Below are 13732 nucleotides of genomic sequence, written 5' to 3' on the forward strand. Positions count from 1 at the left end.
ATAAACCTGCTGCAGGAAGAGATTCAGAGCAGGCTTGCAACACTGAGGAGAGCTGAAAACCTTCTGAGGAAGCGCAGAAGGAAGGTGCAAACAAGATCACGCTTCTACAAAGATCCCTTCAAATTTGTGAAGAGTCTCTTTACAAAGGAGAAGAGCGGAAGTCTCTCAGTGTCAAAGGCCGACCTGGAAGAACATCTGAAAAATTCCTGCACAGATGACCAACACCAGGAAGAAGTTACGCTCCCTCCTGACATGCCACCAGTCAATCCACCAGAGCACGAACTAGATATCAGTCTACCCAGGTGGAGTGAGGTAGAACAAACTGTGCGCAGAGCAAGAGCCGCATCATCTCCAGGTCCCAACGGAGTTCCATACAGGCTCTACAAAAACGCACCAGATGTCCTGCGACTCCTCTGGAAACTGATGAGAGTTGTGTGGCAAAAGAAGGAAATACCAACGTCCTGGCGGAGAGCCGGAGGGATCCTAATCCCTAAGGAAAAGGACTCATCAGAGATCGGGCAGTTCCGCCAGATCAGCCTTCTAAACGTCGAGGGAAAAATCTTCTTCAGCGTGGTCGCTCACAGGTTGGCAGGTTACCTGAGAAGCAACAATCTGATTGACACGTCAATCCAGAAAGCAGGCATCTCAGGTTTCTCCGGGTGTGTAGAACACGCTAGTGTCATCTGGCATCAGATCCAGGTCGCCAAAAAGGAGGGAACAGATCTTCATGTGGTGTTCCTGGATCTCGCGAACGCCTTCGGCTCAGTCCCTCACAACCTCTTGTGGGCAGCCTTTGACTACTTCAGGGTCCCAGCAGCGCTCACAACCCTCATCAAGGCCTACTTCAAGGACGTCCAACTGTGCTTGACAACAGCAGAGTATACAACAGCATGGCATCACCTGGAAGTGGGAATCATGGCCGGCTGCACCATCTCCCCGCTAGCCTTCACCCTGGCCATGGAGGTCATCATCCGGGCCTCTCGATGGACAGTTGGCGGACAGCGAATAAGACCAGGGCTGAGGCTGCCACCACTCAGAGCCTACATGGATGACCTCACAACTCTCACCACGACTAAGGTTTGCACTGTGCGGCTACTAAGAAAGCTCCAGGAAAACATTGAGCGGGCTCGCATGAAGATCAAGCCGAGTAAGTCCAGAAGCATCTCCATCATCAAGGGAAAGCTGTCAGACCACCGCTTTTACATTGGTGAGGAACCCATTCCAACGGTTTCCGAGAAGCCAGTGAAGAGCCTAGGTCGTTGGTATGATGCCTCCCTCAAAGACAAAGAGCAGGTAGAACAGCTCAGGAGGGAGGTAGCCAGCGGCCTGGAGAACATCGACAGAACTATGCTTCCTGGCAAGCTGAAGCTCTGGTGCATGCAGTATGGACTACTTCCACGTCTCATGTGGCCACTAACCCTCTATGAAGTTCCACTCTCAAAGGTGGAGAAGCTGGAGAGACTGGTCAGCTCCTATATAAGGAAGTGGCTTGGCCTTCCCAGGTGCCTAAGCAGAATTGGGCTCTACGGCAAAGGGATGTTACACCTGCCCATTTCCAGTCTGACAGAGGAGTACAAGTGTGCCAAAGTCAGACTGGAGATGATGCTGCTGGATTCGAGTGATCCATTCGTAGCCCAAGCTGCCCCCATCCTAGCCACCGGGAGGAAGTGGACCCCATTGGCTGCTACTGAGCAGGCAAAGGCAGCACTCAGACACAAGGACATCGTGGGCCGAGTGCAGGAAGGGAGGAGTGGTCTTGGTGTTGGGGCCAGTACACCAGCATGGAGCAAGGCCTCTACATCTCAGAGACGCAAGCTGGTGGTCCAGGAGGTACGTCGGGAAGAGGAAGCAGGAAGGTGCGCCCAAGCTGTGGCGCAGGCAAAGCAAGGGCAGTGGATGGCATGGAAAGGAGTGGAGAAGAGGAAGATCTCCTGGAAAGAGTTGTGGGAGATGGAGGCATTCAGGGCAAGTTTTACAATCCGGGCTGCCTACGATGTCTTACCTTCCCCCGCAAACCTAAGCCAGTGGTATGCCGAAGACCCCACGTGCCCTCTATGTCCAAGTCCAGCAACACTGAAGCACATCTTAGTGGGATGCAAGACCAGCCTCACTCAAGGCCGTTATACCTGGCGGCACAACCAGGTGCTAATGAGTCTTGCAGCAGTGCTAGAAAGTCGACGGACCAGTGTTAATGCGCTTCCTCTCCCGTCATCCCGGTGGCAGCCGAAACCATTTGTTCGGGAGGGCGAGGGTCAAGCCAGCCTCACCACCACAAGCCCAGACACTGGGCAGCTGGGCAGAGCACGGGATTGGAAGCTGCTGGCAGACTTGGGCAAGAAACTTTGCTTCCCAGCTGAGATTGCAGTTACAAACCAGCGACCAGACCTTGTTCTGTGGTCAGCCTCACTCAAGCTTGTCTACATCATCGAGCTCACCGTACCCTGGGAGGGTGCAGTGGAGGAGGCTTACGAACGGAAAAGGCTGAGGTACGCTGAACTTGCAGCCGATGCACAACAACAAGGCTGGAATGCAAACATACGCCCAGTGGAAGTAGGTTGCAGAGGGTTCGTAGCCACCTCAACATCCAGGCTACTCAGGGAGATGGGAGTGCGAGGGAAGGCCCATCGGCAGGCAGTCAAAGACCTCTCCAGGGTTGCTGAAAAGGGGAGCCAGTGGCTGTGGATGAAGAGAAGGGACTCCGTCTGGGCCTTCAAGTAAGTTGATGGCACCTAGGGAGTGAACCTGGGACGCTGGGATTCACTGCTGAACCCTCTGGAGGTGTCGTGGGCCTATCAGCGAAACACTGAAGAAGGAGGGCGCCCACTTGATAACCCAAAGGGTGCCATCACTCATTTGACCATCTCACGGAGTCCCATCGTTGCCTCAAGTATGTAGATATAGAGGGATATCAACATCTAGTCCTATACAACAGACCATGTATGACGTTGGAAATAATCAAAATATGAGTGTGTGCAGTTTAACTCTTTACTTAGAGAGAGAGATTTACATAGGCTACACATATACATAATATGCCTATTATAAATGTGCCTTTTGTGTGTTCACACCATAGACTGTAAAAAAAACAACAACAAAAAACGTTCACATGTTTCCAATATCTACTGTAATGTTGCCCCAGAAACCATGTCGAGTATGTTTCAATGCAAGGGGTTGTCTTACCAGAAGAGGCAATCTCACGCAAGCTAAAGACAGGCAACAAGAAAAGTAATGTTGAAGTGAGTAGAGAAGACTAACTGTAGGGACAGCTAAACCTACACGTGATCAGCTAAGTTTGAGCCAGACAGAACATCAACCTGACCGTCAAGAACTTTTTGTCTCTAAATAAATTATAGACCCATCCATTGAAATGAATTGATATCTACCTACCCTAGCTTTATCTAGCTAATTATAAATAATAAATGTTGCATCATTGCTAAATAACAATAACTTTAGCAGGTTATTTAACATACCTCAATTCGTGTCGCTGTACAGCCTCCGCTTACTCGCCTGTCTTTGTACATGCAACGCGAATTTGTTAATTTACATTTTTTAATTTTTAGCATTTAGTAATTCATTTTTAATAAACACTTTAAGTGGGCTATTAGAAAAGTGTTTTGTATATGTTAAATTATGTAAGCAATAGGTACAAGAGGCTGTCCTGTATCATCACGGCTGAAGGGCGTTTTACCCGAAGCTGAGTAACCCGTTCAGCCGTGACTTATTCACTACTATACAGCACTAATAGCCTCGAGTAGCCTACTTTATTGCTTTTATAAAACGGTTAACACACAATACAAATATTAAAGCCAAAAAAAATATGTATCAATGCAATTTTTATGAAGTAAAATCACTAGCCTTCCTTCCGCTGGAAGAAATAGTCCCTGACCGTGAACAGCAATATAATTTACATTATTTCGCCATTAGATGGCGGCAAAGACTGTCTTTATGTGTGAGTCAGTCTGTAGAGAAGACTTTTATATTGAAAGGATTTGTTGTGAACAGGAGAAGCAAGACACAACTCATAGATATTATATAGAGACTAGATGCCCTATTGGCTGCTGGGCACCGAGAAATACGGCCGCCATCTTAAACCGGTCGTACTCTTAGTTTCGTTGCTTAGCAGCAGTTAGATTCCAGAGCACTGTGGAGAATTTTCCTGTTCTAATCGGCGGACCATCGCAAATAGGGCCCGGGATTACTTTTCACAAGTACATTTTAACATTACCGTACTTTTGGTTGTGTTTTGTGAATAGAATATTACCAGATAATTGAGAAGGAGCAAGGATCTTTGATATTACTGTACAGAAATCGTAGCCAGCTAACGTTCTAGGCTAGGTTTACTGCACCACTCGGCATGGAGAGGTTGGGTAAAGTCAGTTTATATACTGTCTATGGGTAAAGTAATTATTACAAGAGCTTCTCGGTTATCAGATACAAGCATTCAACGGCCATGTAGCATAAACATATACAAATATAGGTTATTTGTGTTTGCGCACGTGATATCAGGAAGCAATGTAATAATGTTAACTTACCTGTGTAATACACACATGACGGCGATGCGCAAATCGAGTGTGTGTGTGTGTGTCACAACTTATTAAAATATCTTACTTTACTGCAACTATCTGTTACTGCTTCTTTATCATATTTATAGTGTGTGCTTTATAAAATACCTTATATCCTGTATCACATATTTTGATTTTGGACGTCTGGTCACTTTATATTTCTTTATTATTACTGTTAAGCCTACTATGAATATTAAAATATGCCGAACCATGTGTCCTTTATCATATTTATATTGTGTGATTTATAAAATAGGCCTACCTTATATCCTACATCACATATTTTGATTTTGGACGTCTGGTCACTTTATATCTTATATCAGAATATTATATTACTGTTAAGCCTACTATGAATATTAAAATAAGCTGAACCATGTGTCCTGTATCATAGCTACATGAATGACATTTGCAGAAAAAAAACCTGCGTGAAAATCAGTTGGGTATTCAGTGAGGTACCGTATGATTAATTAAATGCGCTGACAGCTCATTGCACCTGCCATACAGATGACACTGAGTGGAGCGGGTGACCGGTTTAAGATGGCGGCCCCACGGCTCGACCGCGCTAATAGGCAGTAGCGGTCGATAGGGCGTCTATCTATATGATGTCTATGGACACAACTGACGGAATTTTTATTTTTTTATTACAAATATAGGAAAATGCTATATGTAAATGCAGGTACACTCACTTACTCGATCTCTAATAATAACTTACTCTATGTTTCACTAAACAATATCAACGAGACCATATGTTTACGTTGCTAAGGGTGGTTGCTAGGGGTGGTGTAGTGATACTTAGAACCGTTGGGTGAAGCGCTCATAGACATGTTTTATCGTGAATAAAACACAGATTGACCAATCAGAATCAAGGACTGGAACTAACACATTTAAAATAAAAAATAAAAAACATAGGATGTGACGTCCTATTGTGACCGTTGCCGTGTGAGTAGAAAGAACTCGTCCGCTCTACTCGTGAACGCAAATCCACCGTCGGTGTTGTGTACGCCTGTAAGGTAGGCACTAAGCGGGTTTTTTGTGTTCATTTTTATTTCCTGTCGCTGTGCAGGCTCTTTTATTGTATATGACAGTGTAAACAAATCAATAACTATTTTATTTAAAGGCTTAATCCATGTCACGTAGACCGTTCCGTTGCATTAGGATTGAAGCAGTAGCAATAATGTCAAAAATGTGATGTGCAGTCAAATGACCGGGACGGGTGTGTGTGTGTGTGTGTGTGTGTGTGTGTGTGTGTGTGTGTGTGTGTGTGTGTGTGCCGTTTAAACGAGTGTAGGCTACTGCCAATTCTGACGCTTTCAGGCTCTGTCTCAGGCTCTCACTCTGCCAAGTACATCTCACACCAAATTGCCAACCCTGCTTTTGATTATTTTGTTTATTTTTTAATCAGCTTTAAAATTTTGTAAGTTTGAATACGAAATTAAACAGAGTTGCGACCGTTGAGAGTCCGACCTGCTTTGATCTCGCCAGCGTCGCCGACACACGGTCACGTGGTTCATGGAGCTCTCATTAGTTCCAAACAAACCAGCGCTGTCAATACATTTGAATGGCGGGGGAGCGCAAGATGGCGCCGTGTTAAAAAGCTTGTGTACGTTGCTCGTGAGTTATTTGAGCAACACTCAGTTTTACTTTACTATGTGGTGAATTATTTTATTATAGTATAATGGCTTACTGATTTATATATATTTTTTATGTTTAGTTGGTTGCATTATGGGCAAACGTTCTGCTAAAAATTCAAACAGAAACCTCTCGAATTCCCCCTCGACAAATCAGATGGAAACTATGGCGCACTCTTCACAGAAAGAAGAGATGGACACGCATACCTATGTGAAACCTCTCGATTCAGTTTCTACTCTTGATGTAGCTACCCAGTGGTGTGCCGTCAGAGCCAGCAGGGCCTTCTCTGCTGGCCCTGTCAAAATCAAAAATATATATTTTTTCATAATTAAATTAATGTGTGTCTGAACATGTCTAAATTCAAGTCTATCAGTACGTTACGATTATATTCCCAGTGTTGTGGCAAAAATTCATCAAACAAACACCACTGCGTAAGAGACACTCAGAGTCAAATTATAAAATAGAAGTATTTATTCTTGCAAGAATAGGAGCAGTCTAATACACAGTTGTTACCCTGTGCAGAAGAGTGACACACCCCCAGACAGACTGAACCACCTTTTTATCCTAGCTCTCCCAAGGTCTTCTTCCCCCCCAGAGCCATCCTCCCAGTAGTTTTCCATCCAGTATTTTTCCATAGACAAGGAAGCCATAACACTAGTTTAGATTCGTCACTAAGCCCCCCTTCACCAAATGGCCTTCTGACATCTAGGTCAGAGGTCCTTGTTCGTCTGTTCTCTGGAGTGTCTCTCCCTTCTGCCTCCCCAGGTACATAAACAGAATCTTCTCTCACTACAAGTGAGAGACACACATGTGACATTCTTTGAATCATCTATATTTTACTAAAGATCAATGAATATCATAAAATCGCCACCACAACTCCTCTCTGTTAATCATTCTCTGATAACTGATTAATCAAACGTAATAATAATAGTAATGCAAGTTCAAGTCATTACATCACATCATTAAAAGATCACTCTCCTTTAGAGGTCGACCGATAGTGGATTTTACCGATAACGATAGCTAGGTTGGGCCATACTTGCCGATAACCGATTAATGAACCGATAGTTTTTAAAATTGATACTGGATAAAAACAAACATAACACTCCAAGTAAAACAGTGCTGAACTTTATTATAAAAATAAAAAAAAACTGTATTGAACCATGAAAACATGCTAAATGAAATAAATATATAAATGTGAATAAATATTTAAGTCAATAAAAGACATTCATTCAAACTGAAACAAAAAGTAATACTCTAAATAACAAATAAAACCAGTTACATTCAAAATTTAACTATTTAACTGTTCTTTTCAAGCCAACTTAATTAATAAAAAAGTAACAAAATTTTTATTAAAGTGAAGATGAAAAAATAATAATAACCGAAATCGAATGCTTTTCTGATTCGTTTATGTTTCTGTCGGCTGTATGAACATATCAGTTTGCTTACGTCTCTAGCTTTAAATATGCAACTTCTCTGCATATTTAATGCATAAAAGTGACCAGCTGGATATGAACTAATGCAAATATAGAGGTAACAATTGTGACATTAAACATTCGGGCCGGACTTACGTTTATGTTTGTCAGTGTTTTAACCGCTTGAGGTACTAGACTACTAATGTTAGCGTCCTCTCAGCCTCGAAGGCAAACAAACATACGGTTGTGCTGTTCTTTCTCTACTAATGCAGCATTTAGTCAACAAATGTATCACTTTATAATGATATGACAATGTACTGTATACATACATTTGAGCTGTCGGTGCTTTAAACGCGCATCTGATGTCAGCGCTCTCCACGCAGCATGTGCTCTCAGTGCAGCACGCAGAATCACGTGTCGAAATAAACAACACGAGGCATAGTTTTTATTACACCTCTAGAGGCCGCTCTTGTACTGCATCATGCCAGCAGACCCTTCTCAGCTCTTACACTGTGTATTGAATGACAGCGCGCGCTTCTCAGCCGCTCCAGCAATGGACGCAACCAGGAAAAACTATCGGTATATATTTTTGCCGATAACGATAGTTCCACCAGTCAACTATCGGTGCCGATTAATCGGCAAAACCGATGAATCGGTCGACCTCTACTCTCCTTGAACCTGTGAAGAAAAAGTTTAGAAAAAAGAAGCATAAGGCTGTTTTTGTGGGGGAAAGCCCCTTAATTATTTAGCAAGCAAGTAAACAATTTACTAATGCCGGGCTGAACGGAAAATCAATTTTTTCGCGCTCTCGAAGCTTCGAACCCTCAGTCACACTAGTAAGGAATAAATAGTTATAGCACAGTAGGAAAACAAACAGATAAAATTCAAATCTTAAAATTGTAATAAAAAAATCAATAAAAAAACCTCAGTTTCAAACCCTGTCCTTGTACGTCATCTCGTAACACGGATGACTGCTGCTTTTAACCTTCTTTACATATCAATCGTTCTCAGAAAGAAAAAGAAAACATCAACACATTTAACTGTAATCTCTACTTGAATCATCTGCATAATTTTGTTCATCCCCATCATCATTCTGATAGACTGTCATTTTCACCAATTGAACAGACATTCCAGTTTTCTCATATTCACCCATGAATAACAAAATGATCAGAATAACACATACAATCATAACTCATACACATTCAACATTTTCCCCATATCCATTTCCCTTACCATATTTTGTTCTTTTACTTTTAATTAAATCAGGCAGTGGTTCTACTTAATCAGCTTCAATAATAATCCCTATAATTTACATTAATTAATAGATCTTCTCTTCCTGAAAACATTTGCCTTAAATATTTTCTAATGAATCAGTAACCAATCAAATCATTTGTCATATACCAATATCAATACTAAGCCCTATTTCAATATAATCGGATAAAATCCTCAAAATCATCACAAAACCACATTCTTAAACCATTAGTTGGTCCACATCCTCCTCCATGCGTGTTGATCATCTCGTTCGCCCCATGGACTAATGGGATGGTTGCGGCCTGTTGGTGTAGGTGAGAGGCTTGGACCCAGGTGTCACTGATCTCCTGAGATCACCACCGCACCCCCACTGGAATGAACCATTTCCTGCTTGCTGTCACCTGTGAATGGAGACCTTAAGTATTTTGTTAGTGACCGCTTGTCTTTCCCTCATCCCTTTTGGTGTGACCTGTGGAATTTTCACCATCTGTTTACAAACTGAAACATATTATCATTAGACATTTCTTGCTTATTAGAGTCAGAGTCCTTTTCCCCTGAAAAACACACATCCACTTTGCTTACGTTAACAAGTCAATATTCATACATTTGGACGCAGAATCAGGTCAGCTTGATGCAATCCATCCTGACATTCTGCAAAAGGAAAGTTTTAGGTTATGCGCTGTACAAGGTGTAGCACCTTTCTGCCACAATAATAACCCAGGCCAGGACAGTTAGCAAAATTCATCCATAGCCATTATTTCATTGGGCACATTTTGCCCTGCATCCCAATCCTGCATGCTCTCTGTAAAGAAAACCAAATTTTGAGGTTATTGTCAGATAGTAAAGTACGTAGTTTCTTTTGTCTACTGATCTCCCGTGGCCTTCGATGCCCTGGTGTTTCCTGTTGAAACAATCCAGACAGCAATTTTGTTAGGCAGAAAAATGGCTTCTTTCAGGGCTTTTACCCAATTACCCCTAGTGTTCTCCCAACATTTATTCAGCAAATGTGAACCCCTTAATAAACCATATTTGGCAATTGTTATACCATCTCCCTCTTGATGCGCGACACAACTCAAGCATCAATTTAACATAACATTTAACATAGTGTCTTGGATAAAGTTTGCCCTCAACACTAACCCAAACGTTGTCCTTCAGACAAATTTCCTCCAGACATCTTTCTCTGCCTCTGAAACAAAATATTACATTCTTCACTTAAAGCCACAATTTCATTTTCTTATCAAAGTATTTGAAGGGCAACGGCTCTCAGTCTCACTGCGTATCCTGCTTTTCAGGCCTGTTGTTTGGTCTCGCAACTCAGTCCTCTACAACCATTTTAAAGTCATCAATTGTTTCTATCAGGTCAGGTCGTGCTGTACAGACTTGGTCAATGTCAGTCAAAAAAACATTCTCCTCCTGTTTACAATAATCGTAAATGGCTCTCTGGATAATTTGATATTGACTTAGCCAATGTGTCACTTTGTTGTTGCCGTCAAATCTATAACATCTTCTTTTATTTCAACCCACGATGGACGGCGTTCTACAACTCCACAATTCCAATTTACATAAATACCTAAACTGATCCAGAAAGTAATTCAAATCCACATCATAAATGACAAAAGTAATTACTACCAGACAGAGCGTGATGACCAATCAACTTAGGCTAAAGCTCGTCCCATGTTCTCTATCATCTTCTCATCAGATTCACTCAGCATTTGCCTTCTTTAAAATTTGTCACTTGCCTTAACTCATCTGTAATGATAAAACACTCTCCAGAGGTTAAAGACACAATATACACAGGTCTACAAGACATAAAGTGCTGCCCCCATCTCACACACTCATGCTCAGGCATGAAAACTCCTCACCTTTCGGCGAAATTCGCCGTTTTAAAACCTAAAAGGGTCACCTACGTGATTTGTGCAGATCCGATGAGAAAATATTTTAGAGAGGAGGAGGGGGGGGGGGGGTGTTCGATGTCGAGGCCAGCATTTATCCCCTATAAAGTTACCATAAACTTTACAAAACTATAAGCTTTAAAAAACAATCATCATTCCGAATGCCGAAACATGACAGCCAATACGAGTCAGAGTAACGTTAGGGCAGAAATGTTTTCAAAGTCTTTTACACCGCGAGTCTGAGAACTGGACACACTGCCGAACAAAGAACCGCACGTCGGAAAGCAAGCCTGAGGTAAGTTAGCTTACAATGTTAACTGTCCTGTCAGATACAGACAGCGATGTTGCCAATGTCATTATTTTTTATTTTGACATAGAAGTGGGCGAGATAATATCGCGAGTGGGCGCGGGCGCCGTGAGCGCTGAGCGAGCAGGAACAAGTATTCATTGCGCGGCTCGCGAGCCTCATGCGGCTCGCCAAGCTTTAATTCGTGGCTCGCAGTTGCATGGCGGTAAATAATACGGTGATATGATAATGCATTCACTATAGATATTTTATAAAAACATAACAAGTAGGGCTTTAACATAACCCGTTAAAAACTCAAAGTGTCAGCTCTATTACAAATTATTTCGATCGGATTGAAAGGGGTGGTTTATCGAGAGAACGTGAAAAAACTTGATCGATTGAAAACCGAAACTGAAAGGACGACGTATGACGCGCTGAACAAGCTGTTCTCCTGATTAATAAAGTGTCATATAAATGAATATCCTTTCATTCTATAATTCTCCTTTCACTCAGCATCTGTGAAGTGAAGCAGGACAACGGCTCACCAGTGCTTGTTTCAGATTATCATACAGACGACTGGTTTGGGGCATTTTTGGGATAAATAGTAGTAGTAAAAAGTTTTTTTTTCTCTGAGACCCGATGAAATACGTAGATCAGCGGCCCATTGGTTCTTTTCTTGATTGACACTGGGCTAGCCCAATCACATCTTTAATGTGAAGTATAGAAATATACTCTTTCAAGTATAGAAATTAGTACAAAACTAATTATGAAAGTTTCCTTTATTTTTCAGTGCATTTGTTTTACAATAGGCTATATGGCTATTACTATCATGGGATTAATATTATAACTATTATTGTAGTAGTAATGTAGACAGACACTGTAACTAAAAGAGTTTTGAAATTTTCTTTGTTTAATTTGCACCAGATTGATGAATTTCACATTAAAAAGCACAAAATTTTCTTACGGGGGAGCATGCCCCCGAACCCCCCTAGAGTGGCAGAGGACCACTCATCACAGTGATCCAAAAATCCTGTGAGAAACACTGGTAGCCTACTACAATGCCAATGCAGATTACAAGTTGTTTTTTGTTGTTCTTTTTTTTTGGGGGGGGGGGGGTATATATGCCGCATCCTTCTCACCTTTTTTACCCCTGACCTGTTTTCATGCCTGCATGCTAGACACACATATGTTAACTGCTCATGTCCAATGTTTGCTTTTTTTATATTAACTCTAAAAGTATAATATTTAAGGTTTAAATAAGATTTAAACTTCATTTTCCTGTAGCTTTTATATAATTTTACATGGCCTTTCAAACAAATGTTCATTATTTTGTCTTTAGAAAAGTCAGCTGGGTTGTTTTGGTTCATTATCATTATTTTGTTTAAGCTTGCCTTACCAGGCCTGATAACAGAAAGACAGACAGCGTACCTAATCCCTTCTTCCACTCAACAGTCTCTCTCACTATACAGAAATAATCTTTTCAACAGCCTACTAAGACTGAAACTTAATTAATCATAGTCTAGAACCCTTAATAGTTCACAAATGTTAATTTACAAATGTTTAACTCAAATTAGAACCATTACAATAATCATAAAATACATTATGCTATGAGCATTTCTAAGATTATCTTTAGTTTGAATACTTGTATAAATTCTCAATTCACCTAACCTTTGTTATCCAAACTCTACAAAAACTGTCTTAATCTTTAGTCACCACCATGTCTAATGATCTTCAGGAGTTAAAACCATCTTATAGACATATTAGTTCAAAATCAACACTTCTATAATTTTCCTTGCCCATAAGGCAACCAACATGTTCCTGATATAAATTAATAAGTTATGTTACTGTCTCCCCAACAAACAATGACAATCACCTATGGTCTCAGCTGGCTCTTGAAAGCACATTCACATTAGCTCTTTATCTATAATTTCCATCAGACTTGTCACAATTGAAAACAAGCCATACAGTGATTTGCGTTTTTTTCTGGTGAGTGGTATAGAGGAACTCACATTTTCTGGGTCAGACCGCCGTAACTCATCACAGCGCACCTCACCTCTAAATGCTCTGCTGACCCCGGTTGGCCTCCAGTAATCAGCGCTTAACTCTCATACCTGTCTCACATATACACCCCCATCCGGAGATGCCCAGTGTTATTGCGTAACCAACCCTGCCTTAGGTAGTCCCCTGGCCAGGAAGATCTTCCCCGTCGTTGGGTAGGCCACTCGTACCCACTGGGTGAACCCCTCTTTCCCATTCAGTTTTCTTCAACAGAATTCAGCTGTTTTCTGGAGCTTAGGAAAAGCACCTTCAAGAGTCACCTCCATCTGGACTGCCTAATAGTGTTAAGGGAGACAGGTTAATAACAACAGTATTTAATCACTCAAATCTGTTAGACCTGTCCGAATCAACAAAATCTCAGTGAACTTTATTCACATCCGTCTATTCAGTGTACATCTATAGTCATGGTCATAGGTCCTGTGTCATGGTGAAGGCTAAGATCAGACAAAGACGTTACTGGTCCTAAAATAACAAGTACAAAAATGTCACTCCTGTCATTCAGGTCTTCATTATTATTTTAAAGACTTCTTTAAAGTCATTCAGTTTTACAATCTAAAATATTTAAGTACAAATTGCCCTCTGAATGGCAATGATTTCCTTTAACATGATTTCTTTTAACATCTCATTATGCTATAATTTTCCAGCTGA

General features: G+C 41.5%; 2 protein-coding genes across 2 annotated transcripts in view; both read right to left on the minus strand.

Moving 5' to 3' along the window:
* Positions 1-13732, minus strand: part of map2k2b (mitogen-activated protein kinase kinase 2b) — a 529628-nt gene that overhangs the window by 200102 nt on the left and 315794 nt on the right. The window lies entirely within an intron of this gene.
* LOC306999010 (uncharacterized protein) overlaps positions 1-13732 on the minus strand; it is a 98467-nt gene that overhangs the window by 55237 nt on the left and 29498 nt on the right.

This window comes from Phoxinus phoxinus (assembly GCF_949152265.1).
Source record: "Phoxinus phoxinus genome assembly, chromosome: 5".
Lineage (NCBI taxonomy): Eukaryota > Metazoa > Chordata > Actinopteri > Cypriniformes > Leuciscidae > Phoxinus > Phoxinus phoxinus.